General features: G+C 44.2%; 1 protein-coding gene across 5 annotated transcripts in view; it reads left to right on the top strand.

The window, feature by feature from the left end:
• The window catches only part of LOC112261507 (semaphorin-6B-like), a 131,119-nt gene that overhangs the window by 16,695 nt on the left and 94,627 nt on the right, over positions 1–19,797 (top strand). The gene's annotated exons all lie outside the window — the stretch shown is intronic.

Here is a 19,797-nt window from a genome sequence, read left to right as displayed (position 1 = left end):
TGTCTAGGGTTTTTTTGTAGGTTATGGGATTGTGGTATAGTATAGTAGTCTAGGAAAGTCTATGGTTGCCTGGAGTGGTTCTCAGTCAGAGGCAGGTGTTTATCGTTGTCTCTGATTGGGAACCATATTTAGGCAGCCATATTCTTTGAGTGTTTTGTGGGTGATTGTTCCTGTCTCTGTGTTTGTTTGCACCAGGTAGGGCTGGTTTGGTTTTTCGCGTTTTTGTATTGTTCGTTATTATCTTTATTAAAGATGTATAAAGATAACCACGCTGCATTTTGGTCCTCCTCTCCTTTGACAGAAGAAATCTGTAACACAGACTCTTTTACTGGGCTATAATAGAACCACTCCTATGGAAAGCTCAGTGTCCATGGCAACACCTAGATAGACAGATAGCCTGGACAGAATAGCCCAGACAGCCAGAAGAACCTCATCCCAAACCAGGCCTAGTATCACTGCCAATATACAGTACCAGTCAAAAGTTTGGACACACCTACTAATTCCAGGGTTTTTCTTTATTCTTACTATTTTCTAAATTGTAGAATAATAGTGAAGACTTCCAAACTATGAAATAAGACGTATGGAATCACGTAGTAACCCAAAAATGTAAAATATATGTTATATTTGAGATTCTTTAAAGTAACCGTCTGCTGCAGAGGATAAGTTCATTAGAGTTAACTACACCCCAGATTGCAGCCCAAATAAATGCTTCACAGAGTTCAAGTAACAGACACATCTCAACATCAACAGTTCAGAGGAGACTGCGTGAATCAGGCCTTCATGGTTGAATTGCTGCAAAGAAACCACTACTAAAGGACACCAATAAGAAGAGATTTGATTGGGCAGAGAAACACATGCAATGGACATTAGACTGGTGAATATCTGTCCTTTGGTCTGATGAGTCCAAATTTTAGATTTTTGGTTCCAACTGACTTGTCTTTGTGAGACACAGAGTAAGTGAACTGATGATCTCTGCATGGGTAGTTCCCACTGTGAAACATGGAGGAGGAGGTGTGATGGTGTGGGGGTGCTTTGCTGGTGACACTATTTGTGATTTATTTAGAATTCAAGCCACACGTAACCAGCATGGCTACCACAGCCTTCTTCAGCGATATGCCATCCCATCTGGTTTGCGTTTTGTGGGAATATCATTTGTTTTTCAACAGCACAATGACCCAACACACCTGCAGGCTGTGTAAGGGCTATTTGACCAAGAAGGAGAGTTGCATCAGATGTCCTGGCCTCCACAATCACCCGACCTCAACCCAATTGAGTTGGGGTTGAGTGAAGGAAAAGCAGCCAACAAGTGCTCAGAATGTGGGATCTCCTTCAAGACTGTTGGAAAAGCATTCCAAGTGAAGCTGGTTGAGAGAATTGTTTTATTTTACCTTTATTTAACTTGGCAAGTCAGTTAAGAACAAATTCTTATTTTCAATGATGGCCTAGGAATAGTGGGTTAACTGCCTGTTCAGGGGGCAGAACAACAGATTTGTACCTTGTCAGCTCGGGGATTTGAACTTGCAACCTTCCGGTTACTAGTTACTATCCTTCCGGTTACTAGTTCAATGCTCTAACCACTAGGCTACCCTGCTGCCCCAAATGCCAAGAGTGTGCAAAGATGTCATCAAGGCACAGGGTGGTTACTTTGAAGAATCTAAAATATATTTTGATTTGTTTAACACTTTTTGGGTTACTGCATGATTCCATATGTGTTATTTCGTAGTTTTGATGTCTTCACTATTATTCTACAATGTAGAAAATAGTAAAAAATAAAGAAAAACCCTTGAATGAGTAGGTGTGTCCAAACCTTTGACTGGTACTGTATATTGATGCATCAACAGAGTCAGCCACGCCAAGAGGAGCACACAGGTCTGTGAATGAGAGGTGTAAAGGCCTCCACCCTGGTACAGTGTGTGTTAACTCGGAAGGCAAGTGGCCGAGCAAGCGTCTCAAAGTCTCTCCAAGGGGACCTGGGGATGGCCCTGTGCTGTGTCTCTTTGAGTGGAGTGTGAAATAGTGTGTGTGTGTGTGTTATTAGTATTGGTATTTTATTAGGAGCCCCATTAGCTACTGCCAAAAGCAGCAGCTACTCTTCCTGGGGTCCACACAAACACAAAACATGACATAATACATAACATTAATAGACAAGTACATCACGAGGACATAACTAAATATTTAAAATAAGAATACACACTTTCATACGTTTATGCTTCATAGAAGCTACTGAATGCAGCTGCAACACACAAAAATGAAACTGGAAATGCAATAACAAGGAGGTAAATAACCAGGACAGTGTTTCAGATGGAGTTTCACTTGTGTCTTTCACTGCGTTCAGTTCATAAATTGAACAGAATTTCATCATACGGGGCTTCACCTAATGTGTGTGTGTGTTTGTTTCCAGTCCAGCTGTCTGAGGCTGACCCAGGCCCAGGGCACAGGGGATTCGCCTGTGGTCACGCCTCTGTAGTGTTCTGCCTGTGAACCTCTAATGGATCGGTCAGGACAGGCAGGGGGATGTTGAGACATCTCCAGAATTACTTCCACTGTGGCATAAGCAGGGGCAAACTTTGTGATTTGGAGGCCCCAGACAGAGTCTGTGCACGCGCTTACTAAAATGTATTATCTCTTAATGTGCCATGAACACAATCAGTCATTATGTTTTCATCTGATTGGCAAATAAATCACTTAAAAATGTTTTGGGTACATTTATCCAAAATAATTCCAGGATCCAAACAGTGCAAAACAGTCTTACTACAGTATATGTAGCCCATGTATCGAATGCTGTCTGGACAAAAAGAGTACGACATGCCATACTCTCTTTTGACCAGACAGCTACATGGGCTACAGATAAGTCCTCTGCCTTGGCGACAGTGGCAGTATTATCAGCAGCACCTGTCTTTTTAATAAAGACATTTGTTCATTTAGGTAATTTTGCTGTTAAAATTAAATCTTCTTTCTTTCTTTTTCTTTTCTCTGCTCCTCTATGAAAGCACCTCCTTGCCTCAGCTTGATTTCAATGAAAGTCACGTTTGTAATCATATCACGTGAAATAATGCATGGGAACTCTGTCAGTGTGGTATAGTCCATTATTATCGACCATTCCGTGGATGATTAATGACACTTGTTTCTACTATTATGAGAAAAACTTGGATGATATTAATATTGATATGAAATATATGCATACGTATGGAATTACATTTTTGATCTATTATGAATTATTATTCTGCTGTATGGATTAGTTGACCTTTTTGGAGGCCCTGGGCATAAGGGAGTTTGAAAGGAGGCCGTGTACTGCACACCAGGAAGTAAAGGAATAAACAATCCTAGAGTGAGGGTTTGAAATGGACCAGTGGAAGTTGGTTGGAGCTCTGTTGGAGCACCATGCATCAGCACAACCAGAATGATGCTTTGAGGAAGTAGGGGGATAAACTGTGTGGGAGACAATGGCACGCAGATTTTTGGGAATAACTGATTACATGAGTTACATGTAATCTGATTACAAAAGTCAGTACAGAAAGGAAACACCATGTGAGCTTTTAACCATTTATTAGAAAAGATGAACAATGTAATGTCTTGATGTTAACCTGTTCTCCTTCAGGGTAGTTCACCATCAGAGTGAAGCGTAATAAAGATGAGAAACTAACTCCAGGCAGTGAGCACGGTATGCTATACCAATCCCCTGCAGGAAGAAAAACCCAGAATGCAGACAGGTGGAGGATGGGGTGGTGGTGGGATATCAGAAAAAGCTAATATAGCGAATAACAGCTAGTTACAGCAGCAGCGGCCATGGCAGCAAGACACCAGCGCAACCAACCCAACCCTAATGACATGGCAGAGAGGGAGGGACAAGGACACAATGTTAGAAAGTGAGAGAGGGGAAGAGGTAGAGCATTTGTACTGGGATGTACATGTATCTGTGCTTGCATGTCTGTTCATGGTTGTGTGTGTGAGTTTGTGTGTGTGTGCTTGTATGTATTTGTGTGTACTTCCCCCTCCCTGTTGCTTTTACAAAGTCATTTTGAGACCAGCTGCAGTCTCTAAATTTCCATGTCGCTTTTGTGGCTTGATAGAGTTTTGCACCAAGTGGATCACAGACAAGCCCTGGAGACACCAGTTAGTTAATTAACCAAAGAATGACACTGATTCACCAGGGTGATAAACAGGAATAAGGGAAACTGTTGCCCCCTCCTCTCCTCCTCCGGAGAGAGGGACTCTGTTTCAGGCTGTTTGCTCTTCCAACAGATGTAGGCATCTTATCTAGTGTGAGGAGGTGGTGCTGATTTCACTATCAATTCTACCTTTGTTTCTGATGTATGATAATTATGATACACCAGCCAATAAATTCCTCCATTTATGGAACTTCTGCCAGTGATGCATGTCCTCCTATCATCTGATACAGCATTTGTGCATACTGTGCATTCAGGGATGACCGCCTGTGTGTGTGTGTGTGGGCGTGTGTGTGTGTGTGCAGTGAGGCAGGAGAATGTTGATGACTGTAGGTAAATAAGCGACACGGGGGACTGAGCAGACAGAGCAGAGCATGCTGGGATCATGTAAAGTGCTGGTGGAAATTATTAACAACCTTGCCGTCCCAAAATAACCCCTGCCTGCTTTACTGTGCCTCATTTGCTGTGAATCGACTTTTTCAAAGCTGCTAGTGGTGAGCATGATTTGGGAAGAGGAGGTAGGGGGTGTTGTTTGATGAGAACTCCCTCAGTCCTCTCCCATTGCTGTCTAGCGCTCTCCTTCAGCGCAGACCGGAGTGTCTGGGAGACAAAGTGCGCCGTGTCCCCTTTGAGTGGTGAGAAACTTTTTGATGATGATGATGATGCTGGCTGACAACTAGCCAAGTGCACATAGAGTGTACGACCCTGTGTGTGTTCAGCCCATTTCTGCTACCCTACTCTTCCCTCAGTAGCCTCTGTTCTACTGGCCCATTGTCTTCACACTAAAATGCTCAGCGCCTGCGTGCGTGACTGTGCTCTGGCTCTGCTTATCTAAACATTTACTTTATTAGACAAGGTCTCATAGACGCTGCTCTGCAAATTGCCCTTTAAAAAAATCCTCCATTGTTGTTCATAGTGCTGCCCTGATGGAACATAATAGCTGGCTGTCACCTGCCTGTGCTCTGAGTGGAGGTGAAGCTAATGATACAGGGATTAGCTAATGAGATGATGGAGGAGATGATATGGATGTCGTATGCCTGGGATTCCTGTACTCATACAGGAGGTCTTAGAAGCACTGATTCCACAGCTCAGAACCGTGCATATGAGTATTCAGAATGAATACATTACCATATCATAAGACATCTGTAGTGTATTTTTTTTATGCTGCCCTGCAACATTATTGGAAGTACTGATAGGGCTGTTCCAACACTTTGTACCTGAGCACTTTGGCCAGGCACTCACAGTTAAAGGAGTGTTTGTGAGAGTGGTCCTGTGATTGTGTGGGATGCTGGACAGACAGTGGGTTACAGTATTTACCCTGGTCCTTAACCCACTCTGTCACAGCAGGGCTGCATTGTTCCTGCTCACGCACTTCCCCAGGCACTGAGCAGGGCTAGCCAGGGTCAGCCACTTCAATGAGCAGAACCCATTAGCTTTACACAAAAATCTTAATCAGAAATGTCCTTTCCTCATGCAATCAGAAGTGAGTAGTGGGGCTGGCAAACGGAAGTAGTGGTTTAGGTGAGGGGTGCGGTGTAGTTAAAGGTGTGTGTGTGTGTGTTAGTTAGCAACAGCTTTCATTCATCTCCATTCAAGTTTCAAGTTTTTTGTCTCATGCACAAGTAGAGTGAAATGCTTTACTTATAGGGGTGGCAGGTATAGCCTCAAAGTAAGAGCGTTGGGCCACTAACTGAAAGGTCACTGGTTTGAATACCAGAGCCAGAAGTTGGCAAAATTGCAGTGGGGTTGCCAAAATAATAAAATACAAATATTTAGAGTACAGATTATTGTATGGGACAATATACAAATGTTTTTGAGAAAGCTTTTTTTTTTTTAAATGATGTACCACGGTTGTGTTATTAGGGGTGTGGTGGGGTTACCAGAAATTCAGGTGAAAGAAATGGGTTCCCCGCTGAAAAAGTTTGAATACTGGCTAGGTTTCTACTAAGCTAACATATGGAATTGTTTTAAGATGGTCCTACCAAGGATCATTTAGCTATTTGATTTGGAATTTTTGGACTCCTATAGGTATCAACATTTTTGGGGGATAAAACATTGCATTTGGCCTTACTGCTATTAGCCCATAGAAACACACTAAATAACAGATTTATACATTAAAAAACAGATATTTTTGTACTATAAGGGTACAAGGCGAGACCCAAATGCAGACACAGAAGCTCGGTTGAGCTCGGATATTTGTTATAACAAAAGGGGTAGGCAAAAGGCAGGTCGGGTACAGGCAAGAGTTCATAAACCAGGTCAGAGTTCAAACGGTACAAGACGATAGGCAGGCAGTGGTCAGGCAGGCGGGCTCAGAGTCAGGACAGGCAAGGGTCAAAACAAGGAGGGCGAGAAAAGAGAGACTGGAAAAAGCAGGGGCTAAGACACAAAAACACTGGTTGACTTGATAAAAAAGACGAACTGGCACAGATAGACAGGAAACACAGGGATAAATACACCGGGGATAATAAGCGACACCTGGAGGGGGTGGAGACAAGCACAAGGACAGGTGTAACAGATCAGGGCGTGACATGTACTAAGTCAAAATCAAGTATGTTTTGGTATACGAAATTATTTGTACACCTGACATGGAAATACCCCATTCACTTCCATACATTTTTCGACCCGGTACCAGGTTACCTTCAGACGAGTCCTGTGACAGTGGTGGGGGTCGTAGAGCAAAGCAGAGAACAACATCGTGTTCGTGAGATTCTCATCTTTCCATAGAGGGGTTTGTAGTCCATAGTTTTTCGTCTAAACCATTCGGATGCCTCAGACGTTTTCGTGAGAAGACCGATTTTTGGGATGTCTCCTGTTCTGACAAACAGAGCTGTAGCTCTGCCATCTTCCACTGCAAATGCAGAAAGCCGACATTAACGGATGCGGTGGATTAAGATACAGTCCATGCAAAAAACTGCTTGATCGTGCTAATGAGGGGCTCAGACATCGACTCTAGGGTTAACCTCAATTACTCCAGCAGCGCTGGACAATGGTGACCCTGGGCATGATCCCACTCCAGGGGGAGTTGGGATATGCAAAAGATACATTTCCATTACACACTTGTGTGTAACAGAACAAATATGAGCACCCCCAAATTATTATTATTATTCTTATTATTAAGCCCTTCCCAACAATGCGTTATTCAATATAAGAGTGTGCTGTGCCCTTAATTGCTGTCACTGTAGGCATACACTGAGTGAAAAAGAGCACAAAGAAGGACTTGTCATGGCACTTGAATGGCCTGATTTCCATGCTGCTTGAGGAGTACTGTTCCTGCTCTGTCAAGTGGCCCAACAAACCAAACCACTCCGCAAAAGAAATGTACTGTACATTGTGTGGTTCGATAATGAGATCTACTGAGCTTACATTCTACCTAGGTCTTTACAGCTCACCTCTGTCACTGGGCTCGCAGAGTCCAGCTCTTTAAAAACACATTTTGTCTTCCCTTCCGGACACATGGCTGCTTACTGCGCAGAGCCGGGGTGAATTAGTTTATAGCCTTTGCTTTCACAGCGTTAACCAATGCCACATTCATCACTGGAGGAGAAACATACTGCAGACTGCAGAGCTGCAGCCTCTCTGAACCTTTTAATTTAACTTCTGTCCCCCTGTAAATGCAGAAGAGCATCTGCTGATGGCTCAGCCATCTCCTGCTGTAAGGAAAGGGCTGTAGAGAGCCCTCCAGCTTCGCTCTCGTTCTCAGCCTCGCCAACCATGGTGGTTGACAGGGCGTGAGTGTTTGCACTTTTTAATATAGTCCTTTATGAAGTGTTTCCGCAGGCAAGAGACATCACAGATCAGCAACGGTGCTCAGGGAGGAAGCCAGTGCCTATGGCCGGAATCTGTCTTTGCTACTACACTCTTAGAAAAAATGGTTCCCAAAGGATTCTTCAGCTGTCACCATAGGAGAACCCTTTTTGGTTCCAGGTAGAACTCGTTTGGGTTCCATGTAGAACCCAATAAGGTTCTACTTGGAACCAAAAGGGTTCTACCTGGAACCAAAAAGGCTTCTTCAAAGGGTTATCCTATGGGGATAGACTATGGGGATAGGTTCTAGATAGCACCTTTTTTCTATGAGTGTGCCAACTGATGTGGCCTGATAGCCAATCAGCAGATCTGGTGGAGCTTTAGCCAACTCCGTCGTTTCTTGGAATGAAAGAGGAATTAACTGAAGCACAATCAGATCCGGCTATCAGGCTATTACTGATGTCCTCGCTCCAGTCACAGATTGTCTGGTCACTGTGCAAACATGTGCATCAGTTCATTGCATTTGTGAAAATACAGAGAGGTAGCAAATAAGGTTGACAGAGAAAACGCATGATAAGAAAGCTATCAATGATTGCAATGTTATTATTTTCAAATGACTGTAGGAAAACATGGCCCTCCCACGCCTGCTTGTACTTTCCCAGAGGCCTCAGCTGTCCTAATCAGCCTATCAGACTGCTCCTCTGGCCCAAATCTCTTCACTTACCAGACAGCGTGGTGCGCTGCCTCCCTGCAGCCCAGTACATTTGTTCCCTGACAGTTATGTGGACTGTGCTGAATGCAAATGAACATGTTGTGCTGTGGAAGGACTGAGTGATGTGAGAGACAGAATGAAGCCCCAAGATTTGTGGCAGAGAGGCGTTACAGCATCTTGCCGCTTAGGGCCCTACTCTCCTCTGTCTTTCCATCACTCTATCATGCTATTTCTATGTTTACTTAGTATGCTGACTTTGTCTCTGCTCATTCATTCTTGCCCTCCCCTCTCCTTGTCTTCTGCTCTCTCTTCCAGCGGTCCCTGGAAACATTGGAAATTCCATCTCTATGGAAAAAAATATATTGTTGTACCTGTCCCAAGAATCTCTCGTCCAATTGCATCAAATTACTACAGACCTGTTGCTCTTACCTCTCTCTTGATTAAATCTCTTGAAAAGATCTTCAAGGCATACATAATCAACACCAGACACCTTCTTGACCCACTCCGATTTGCATACCGGTCAGAGAGAGTAACAGATGATGCCATCCTCTCGCTCTTACATCTGGTGAATATGCATTTGGAGGGCAGTAAAACCCATGTGCATATCATGTTCACATTTAACACAATCAATCCGTTGTTCCTCTCGGACAGACTGAGAGGAGACTTAATGCTATGCTTATCACATGGATCACCAACTTCCTAACTGATAGGTCTCAAAAGGTACGCGTTGGCAACACACTCTCTGAGATGTGCACTACTGCAGTTGGATCCCCACGGGGCTCTGTTCTTTCACCAGTACTATACATACTGTATACCAGTATGGAGCCGATTCCCAGGGTGCCACCTAATCAAATATGCTGAACGACACACTGCTTTGGTCAGTCTTCTGGAAGGGGATGAGACGAAGCACGGACCGGCTCTGAATGATTTTACTGTCTAGTGTGAGTCATTCCATCTGAAATTAAATACATAAAAAACAAAGGACATGGTGATTGACTTTGGAAGGGCTGGTCATTGACAACAAGTGTACTGACGCTATTTTTAAGAAATGCCAACAGAGACTGTTTGGCAAGGTTAAAATCAAAATAGGGCCAAGTACTCTTTTATATAACAATTCTGCAATTTAACAAATGTTAGAATAATTGCACTTAGCACTTGTAGTATGAAACTGCACTTACCCTGCTTATTTGCTTGTAAATATCCTTTGCGTTTAATTTAAAAAAATATTTGCTGGGTAGCACTCAGCAGGGTAACAGAGGTGTGTGGGTGGCAGTAGGATGGATGGGGTCTGGTCTGTCGCTGCCAGTGTCCAAGGTGTGGGGAGATATGCCAGAGTGCCCGCCAACCCAGGCCAGGGAAATACACAGCGTTCAGGAACATTCTTCATAAACAGGTGTTATGGTTGGCAAGGCAGCTGTACATTTGTAATGTTAACTTAAGATCCTCGATCTCTCTCACTTTACTTGTGGTTTCCTGAGTATCGTGCCCTGAGGCTCAACAGCTCTGATTAAGGAAACAGAGTCGACCTGAAAGAACCTTGGAACAATGGAGCATGGATGATATTAGTGGTGTACAGGATGGTGGCCCACCTTTTCCTGCTGCTAGTGTTCCTGTATGTGCACAGCCCAGGTCTGCTTTCTAAAGCTGTGTTTTAATGGGGTCATGACTGAAATCTCATGACTAAGAAGAAGTTTGTTTCCTGTTCCAGCAGCAGGAACACAACTCAACATTCCTCGTTCCTCTGCCTGCAGCGGCGCCAGTTCATTCCATGGGACTTGATCCCACTAGATTGCTGTCTGCTCCTCCAGATATCAGAAATATATTATTTCCATGTGTATCATCCTGTAAGGCAGAGAATACCTCTATCTCACACCTTTCAAGAATACCGTGACCTCCTCTGGCTCCAGACTGAAATTTCTCATGGAATGCGGTCTTCTGATAGTGCGGTTGAAGGGGGGAGGGGTTGCTGAACTGTCATCCTGTTCTGGAGTTGTGGATAAACAGTGTCAGAGGATCTGTTTACTCTGCAGATCCCCCATTTCCTTCATGAAATGTCTGGGAGGAGAGGAGGAGATGTACTGTGTGGAGGGAGTGAGGAGAGGAGAGGAGAGGAGAGGAGAGGAGAGGAGAGGAGAGGAGAGGAGAGGAGAGAGAGAGGAGAGGAGAGGAGAGGAGAGGAGAGGAGAGGAGAGGAGAGGAGAGGAGAGGTGTGCTCCATCATCACACTGCCAAACCAATATGCACTAATTTGACAAACAGCCCAGATGGACCAAGAATAGTGAGAATCCCCTAAAGTTTTCACACGATAACCCACAAGTCCAACAGGAAATTTAATCTAGACGTAGGCTAACCTGCACATTAGCGTTTAAATTGCCTGGCAATTGACTGGAGTAGTAGGATATTTAACAAAAAAATTTGGTTTCTCCTTTGTCCTCTCCAAGACCTTTCGGTTAGAAGGGAGAAGAGGGTATATTACCCAATAATGCCTGTTCCTTGATAAGATAAAGAGCTGTCCTGATGAATTTCCATGCTGCTGTGTGTGTGCTGCTTTGTCTCAGCAGAATCCCTTTTGATTCCTCTTGTCTCCTCTCCCTTACAGTTCACATTTGGCATCCAGCACTCTGTTTAAAAACCAAAATGCATTTGGACACTGTCTGTGGGCCAGAGGTATTCTAGCATAGCAGAGGTTTGGTTTTCTAGATGTTCAGAGTTGAATTTTAAAATGTTCAGGTATTTCAGGTCAGTAGCAACTCTAGCTACATTAACATAAAATAAATAATATAGAATAGATTATACCACAGGACATACTTTGTAAAACTAGTGCAAAGCATTTGAAAAGTTGTCAACACTAGTGCAAGGCTCCCGAGTGGCGCAGGGGTCTAAGGCACCACATCTCAGTGCTAGAGGTGTCACTACAGACCCTGGGTTGATCCTGGGTTGCATCACAACTGTCTGTGATTGGGAGTCCCATAGGGTGGCGCACAACTGTTAGGGGAGGGATTGCCCGGGGTAGACCGATAATGTAAATAGGAATTTGTTCCTACTTAAATAAAGGTTCCATTTTTTTTTAAAGTTTCCATCTCCAGTTTAAAGGTCCAATGCAGTTGTTTTTATGTCAATATCAAATCATCAAGTACCTTACAGTGATTTGTTTTCAATTAAAATGCAAAAAAAGGCTTCTTAGTAAAGACCAATTTCTCAAGCAGTAACTTTTCTAGGACTGTCTGGGAGTGGTTTGAGTGGGGAGGGAAAAACGAGTTGTTATTGCCCAACTACCTCATCCCCATATTGTTATTTTTGTTGTTGTTGCTCTTTTGCACCCCAGTATCTCTACCTGCACATCGTCATCTACACATTTATCACTCCAGTGTTAATGCTAAATTGTAATTATTTCACCATTATGGCCTATTTATTGCCTTACCTCCATAATTTTACAACATTTGTACACACTGTACATAGATTTTTCTATTGTGTTATTGTCTCTACGTTTGTTTATCCCATACGTAACTCTGTGCTGTTGTTTTTGTTGCACTTTGCTTTATCTTGGCCAGGTCGCAGTTGTAAATGAGAACTTGTTCTCAACTGGCCTACCTGGAAAACTTCTGACCCACTGGAATTGTGATACAGTGAATTATAAGTGAAATAATCTGTCTGTAAACAATTGTTGGAAAAATGACTTGTGTCAGATGTCCTAACCGACTTGCCGAAACTATAGTTTGTTAACAAGAAATTTGTGGAGTCGTTGAAAAACGAGTTTTAATGACTCCAACCTAAGTGTATGTAAATTTCCGACTTCAACTGTAACTATGGTAGCTATTGAAATGGAACAGTTTGGAGATTATGGGGAAATTATTAGACCAAAGGTAAGGACACAACAGTTCACCTGAAACAAAACCGAATTCAAATCAAATTGTATTAGTCACATGCGCCGACTACAACAACCTTACAGAGAAATACTTACTTACGAGCCCCTATCCAACAATGCAGTTAAAAACAATAGAAGTCTCTTGGACCTAGACTTGGCGTTGCGGTAGTAGAGAGAACAGTCTATGACTGGGGTGGCTGGAGTCTTTGACAATTTTTAGGGCCTTCCTCTGGCATCGCCTGGTATAGAGGTCCTGGATGGCAGGAAGCTTGGCCTCAGTGATGTACTGGGCCGTTCGCACTACCCTCTGTAGTGCCTTACAGTCAGAGACCGAGCAGTTGCCATACCATGCAGTGATGCAACCAATCAGGATGCTCTTTATGGTGCAGCTGTAGAACCCATGCCAAATCTTTTCAGTCTCCTGAGGGGGAATAGGTTTTGTCGTGCCCTCTTCATGACTGTCTTGGTGTGCTTGGACCATGTTAGTTTGTTGGTGATGTGGACACCAAGCTCAACCTACTCCACTGCAGCCCCGTCGATGAGAATGGGGGCGTGCTCGGTCCTATTTTTCCTGTAGTCCACAATCATCTCCTTTGTCTTGAACATTTTGAGGGAGAGGTTGTTGTCGTCCTGGCACCACATGGCCAGGCCTCTGACCTCCTCCTTATGGGCTGTTTCGTCGTTGTCAGTGATCAGGCTGTAACTATGTTGTGTCATTAGCAAACTTAATGATGGTGTTGGAGTCGTGCCTGGCCGAGCAGTCATGAGTGAACAGGGAGTACAGGAGGGGGCTGAGCACGCACCCCTGAGGGGCCCCTGTGTTGAGGATCAGCGTGGTGGATGTGTTGTTACCTACCCTTACCACCTGGGGGCGGCCCATCAGGAAGTCCAGGATCCAGTTGCAAGGGGAGGTGTTTAGTCCCAGGGTCCTTAGCTTATTGATGAGCTTTGAGGGCGCTATGCTGAGCTGTAGTCAATGAACAGCAATCTCACATAGGTGTTCCTTTTGTCCAGGTGTGAAAGGGCAGTGTGGAGTGCCATAGAGATTGCATCATCTGTGGATATTTTAGGGCGCTATGCAAATTGGAGTGGGTCTAGTGTTTCTGGGATAATGGTGTTGATGTGAGCCACGACCAGCCTTTCAAAGCACGTCATGGCTACAGACGTAAGTGCTACGGGTCGGTAATCATTTAGGTAGGTTACCTTAGTGTTCTTGTTCACAGGCACTATGGGGGTCTGCATAAAACATGTTGTTATTAAAGACTCGGACAGGGATAGGTTGAAAATGTCAGTGAAGACACTTGTCAGTTGGTCAGCGCATGCTCACTGTACACGTCCCAGTAATCCATCTGGCCCTTACTGACATCGGCTGTGGAGAGCGTGATCACACAGTCTTCCGGAATAGCTGGTGCTCTCATGCATGTTTCAGTGCCATTTGCCTCGAAGCGAGCATAGAAGTAGTTTAGCTCATCTGGTAGGCTGTGCTTCCCTTTGTAGTCTGTAATGGTTTGCAAGCCCTGCCACATCCGACGAGCTTCAGAGCCAGTGTAGTACGATTCAAGGTTTATTCCCCTCTGGTTGCACATTTAACATGCTGATAGAAATTTGGTAAAACGGATTTAAGTTTCCCTGCATTAAAGTCCCCAACTACTAGGAGCGCAGCCTCTGGGTAAGCGTTTTCTTTTTTGCTTATGGCGGAATACAACTCATTCAATGCTGTCTTAGTGCCAGCATCTGACTGTGGTGGTATGTAAACAGCTACAAAAAATACCAATGAAAACACTCTAGGTAGATAGTATGGTCTACAGCTTATCATGAGATACTCTACCTCAGGCGAGCAACAACTATTACACTGTTGATTTGAAGTGCATTTTTCATTTACTGTACTTTTTGCTACATTTGTTGATAATGAAATCTGAAAATACTCTGCATACATTCAGTAACATGGTAAGAATATTCCTGGAAAATGTGGGGTAGGTGCAACATAAGACAAAATAATTACAAGGGTTTGAGTGAGAGGACTAACAGGTGTCTCCAAGTAGCCACACACCTCTCCAAAGTTTGTACAGTTCATAAGTGATTTCAATGCACTTTTATGACTCAAAGAAGTGTCTTTTAGTCTTGAGCATTATTCAAATTGTCATACCGACCTTGTGCCATACCGGGATATTCGGTAATACCGGCACTGAACACAGGGGGCGCTGAACACAGTGAGACAAACCCCACTGATACTCTGTAATCCGAAGTTTAGCATTGCTAACAAGTACATGTAAAATCCCATAGAAAATTATAAATAAATGCTACAGAGCGCATTGCGAACATTTAGTACAGTTTCTGACCTAAATGTCTTTATCTCCTATGTATTGCACAAGTTGACTGCAGGTATTTACTTTAAAAGTAAGTACAAATATTGAAATGTATTAAAAACTTAAAAGAAATAGTTTCAACGGTAAATGTTACCCCGGTATATGATATACCGCCCAAGACTAGAGTCTTCATGTCACGTTCTGACCCTAGTTCTTGTGTTATTTGTTTGTTTTAGTTGGTCAGGACGTGAGTTGGGTGGGCATTCTATGTTTTGTGTTTCTAGGTTGTTTTTCTGTGTTCGGCCTAGTATGGTTCTTAATCAGAGGCCGGTGTCGTTAGTTGTCTCTGATTGAGAATCATACTTAGGTAGCCTGGGTTTCACTGTTGTTTTCTGGGTGATTGTTTCCGTGTCTGTGTTTGTTCGCCACACGGTACTGTTTCGGTTTTGTTGACGTTTATTGTTTTTGTATTAGTGTTCATGTTGAGTTTTTTCATATTAGAAACATGGACACTTACCACGCCGCATCTTGGTCCGATCCTTGCTACACCTCCTCAGAAGAGGAGGAGGAAAACCTTTACACTTCAACTAGAAGGTGCTTTTCTGAGCTCTCCTAGCTGAGCCGTTGGGGAACTTGAGCAAGCACAGTTGTTCTGCTTGGAACGCAACCCTGCATCCCTATCATCACACAATTACTGTTGTTGTTTATGCAATCCAAAAACGGTCCATTATAAATTGCAATCTGGGTCAGGTGGGCATAATTTGAAAGCTTGTTCTATTGCCAACATGACTAGCTAAATTATAAAATCGATATTACAGTGTTAGGCTTTCACAACGCAATTTAGGGAAACAGATCATAATTTTGTTGCGCATAGAAAGGAGTCATTAGTGCATTCAGGTGTGTGCCGTGTCGAATTTCTTTCACAATAGACAAACAGGGTAATTCTGTTCAGAACTACCCAGGATGATTTTGTGAGCTGGTGAACTAATGATGAAGAAGGGAATGTTTTCCTGATGAATGGACTCCACAGTGAGGGTGAGTGGTGTGGTGATGTGTGTGATGGTTCCGGATCTTAGTGGCCGATTATCAAGAGTTTGAACCGGAAATGGAGAGGAGAGCGGGTATGAGGTGATGTTAAGAGAGGAGGCAAGGGTCTGGTCAATAAAGTTCCCTGTGACACCGGAATCCACTAGCACTGTAGAAACAGTACATGAGGGTTTGGCAGAAAGTGATGATGGGATACTCACACCTGCCCCAGGAGGTGGAAGATCACGTGACCGTCCCTCTGCTCTCGTGGATCCAGAGTTGGGACGTACCGGACACTGCTGAAACTGGTGCCCCTCTTGACCACAATAGGGACAGAGCCCCAGCTGTTTCCATCTGCGTCGCTCAGCCGCGGGGAGGCGTGTGACCCCTACCTCCATGGGTTCAGGCTCTGATGCGGTGTGGTCACTGAGGGAGAAAGAGGAGCGATGAGGGTACCGACGCTCCCGAAGTAGGTTTATCCAGACTGATGGCCATCGCGATGAGTGCGTCCAAGAAGAGGTTGTCTCGACATGCCAGTTCCGTCTGGACCTCCTCGCGCAGTCCTCGTCTGAATAGCTATGGAGTGCTGGCTCATTCCATCCCATGGATGCTGCTACTGTCCGGAAGGTGAGCACGTACTCGGCAGCAGTATACTCCTACCCCCCTCTCTGTCCTCGGGTGGATGATCGACGATACAGTACCACTGAACAGAGCCATGATTTCCTGCTGCTTCCATTTGTTGAAGCAGCATTCTCTAATGGAGACGCTGGGAGTCAAGAAGAAAGTGCACTGAACATGGAATGATACAAAACAAGAGTAGCGTCTGTACATGAAACACATAACTAATACTGCCTGGGGAATGAACCAAAGGGAGTGACAGATACAGGGGAGGTAATCATAGAAGTGATGGAGTCCAGGTGAGTCTCATAATGAGGCGCAGGTGCGTGCAACGATGGTGCCAGGTTTGCTTAATGATGGTTGTCACAGCCATTGATTAGTAAATTGGCGAAGGCCGGAGAGGGGGAGGGGGAGCAGGCGTGACAGTATGACATCAAAGCTGTATTTATTGTAAACCTCTACGTACCATCTTTTAAAATATAGAGAATCCTGCTAATTTACAGCAGTTCCCTCACTCAGGCAACAAAACATTTGCAAACGTTTCCTGATTAGTCGGAGGGATGGGGGTAACTTCTTGTTGCAAGAGGTGCTCAAGTTCAGAACGGCTGTCAGTCAAAACCCATACAGAGTTGTGAGGTGCAGAGCTCTGGTGTCATGTATAGCATGTCCAATTTAGGCATTTATCAGTGCCATTTTCAAGGCGTATATGGGTACGACTGTAAAGGGTTACTGATCACATTCAATCCCAAAGTCAATGTAGAGTGGGGTTTTATCTGTGTGTCTCTCTCCCAGTGTGTTCTGGGTAGGAACTCTTTGAGCTGCTTCACATTGAGCTGAGTGTGATTGGCAGAGGCTCAGGTGCCCAGTGTGAGGGCTGTCAGGTTCAAGGCCAGCCTGCTGATCCTCCACTGCCTGGGGGGCTTCTGTTTTATTCACTCTTCAACCCCACCCCTGCTGTGTCTCAGCTGTATGTGTGCGTGTGTGTGTATGTGTGTGTGTGTGTGTGTGTGTGTGTGTGTGTGTGTGTGCGCGCGAAAGTAGAGTGAGACAAAGAGAGCGAGAGAAAGAGTAGAGCGAGAGATGATGGAGAGGAAAAAGTGAGAGGTTTTCTACCTGATGTCAATGCTGTCAGTGCCAGAGGCAGAGAGGACAGACAGGTCTTTGATCTGCACTATGATGGGTCCCAATCCTCCTCCACCACAGCTCCACTGTCCCAGCTGCCCGCTCTATCGGAACCCGCAACACGTTCTCTCACTGAGACACTGCTAATCACTGGGTCCCATTGTCAGGTCCAGGGGCACAGGAAGGCAGCCAGGCAGGCATACTGCTTTTGGGAGGCGGCAGTGGGTTAATGTGTTTTCCATGCCTCTCTCTCTCCCTCACTCCATCTCGCCTCGCACCCTTTCTCTCTTCTCCTCCTCCATCTCTCAGTGTCACCTCCGTGATATTAAGTGGAGAAAACAGGACTTGTCACACTGCTTCCCCAGCTCATCTCTGCCTGCCATTGTTTACACTCCTAAAATAATGCATGTGCACCACTCACTGAGAACAACCGCCATGGTCTGGTACGAGGGGTGGCAGGTGGAATCAGGGCCTGTAAATGGGGCTTTTGTCTTCCATTGTTGATCTTTGTCACTCACGGACAGAGTAGTTGAGAGTAGTTGAGAAATTCTGCATCTGAGATTCATTCAAATCATATTGAATGGCTCAGTTTGTACTGAAAGATTGTTTTCTTAAAAAAACAACATCTGAACACCATTGTAATAGTATGGTTGTACATTTGAAATAGATTCAGTATTTCATATATTTAAAGTTATGACACCAAAACATGTAATTGTAAACCAAAGGCTCATATTGGCACATATTTGCTATTGAATTTGTTTGCTCACAAAATCACTGGATTGTTGAAGACCAAATCCCATGCTACTCACACTAGTCTTTTTCGACCATCGCCAATTGAGACTACTCATACACTGAGTGTAAAGCATTTTTACATTGGCAATTTAAAGTTAAGCCACCACAAAGTCCAATGTAACACATGGAGCAAATAGCCATTTGACACATATTTGCTGTTGAATTAAATTGGCATTTCAAATAGTTTGCGCACAAACTCACTGGATTATTGAAGACTAAGTCCCAAACCCATATTAGACTCACTGAGTATGAAACAGTTTTACTATGGAATCGTTATATTAGATTTGAAAATAACATGTAATGCATGTAATCAGATCAAACCGTATTTGATTTTATATTTGAGCCAAATAATCACATTGCATTGTAGGACCTCCTGAACCAGCATTAAGTTACACGCTTTAATGACGATTATGACGGCCATTTAAATGGTTGCAGCATTGTTGAATTAACTCTTAATTACACTATTGATTCAACTGCCATTTATTTCCCTTAAATCCAGCCAACCGAGTCGTGTTAGTAGATAGTACATTTACTGTAGTAATCAGGCGAAAGCAAGCATTTAAATGGCGTGTTTACCACTGAGTCAGACTCTGGTATCAGCCTAAAACAATTGAAGTCACATTATAATTCAAAAAATTGTTTAGACAGCAGTCAGACGATTTACAGAAATGTCTCAATCCTCACCACACGACCTCCGGGCAATCACTGTATGGAGTGGCATGTGAAGGCAATGTCACAGAGCAAGATGAAGATTCCATTAGGGGTTATTCTCCCAATGTGGACACAGTGCTGGGAAGTCTGAGAGTGGAGATGGCACTGACTAGGACTGCATAATAGAAGGTCAAGTGAAGGGAGAGACTGATGGAGCCCTGTAACATACTGTAGTCTACTTGCACATTTGTATTCCTCCAACACTCCCAGGCCGATGGACAAGTTAGCACTTTCTGCTCCGCTTGGGCTGTGAAAGAAAGGGGATGAGCGGATAGCTTCTTCTTTTCTCCAGGTTGTATCTTTCTTGTATGAGCTGCAAACTTTGAGCTGAAACCCCTGCAAAGCCCTTGATTATAGGTCTGTATTGTGGAGCAGCAGATTAGTCTCCCTGCCTCTGCCTCGCCTCTCTGGGGAGACTGACAGAGAGACTGGGGCTACATGGGGCTGAGGGTTCCTGGCTTGGAGAGAGACAGAGATGCCTCCAACTCCTGGGGACACAGGGATTGGCGGAGTGATGAGGGTCTGGAATGAAAACAGGCAGGGAGAATAGAGGGGCTCAATGCCAGAATGGTGGGCAGGAGGATTGCGGTTAGAATGGGAACTGGGGGATGTGGATATGAAGAGACATCCAGGGTTGGAAAAGGCATTGTGCTATATTTTAGTATTTAGTATTTGTTAGGATCCCCCTTCCTGGGGTCCTTTTAGGAATACAACAATTACATCACAACACAA

Source organism: Oncorhynchus tshawytscha, linkage group LG01, assembly GCF_018296145.1.
Source record: "Oncorhynchus tshawytscha isolate Ot180627B linkage group LG01, Otsh_v2.0, whole genome shotgun sequence".
NCBI lineage: Eukaryota > Metazoa > Chordata > Actinopteri > Salmoniformes > Salmonidae > Oncorhynchus > Oncorhynchus tshawytscha.
This window is presented reverse-complemented; position numbering and strand designations above follow the sequence as displayed.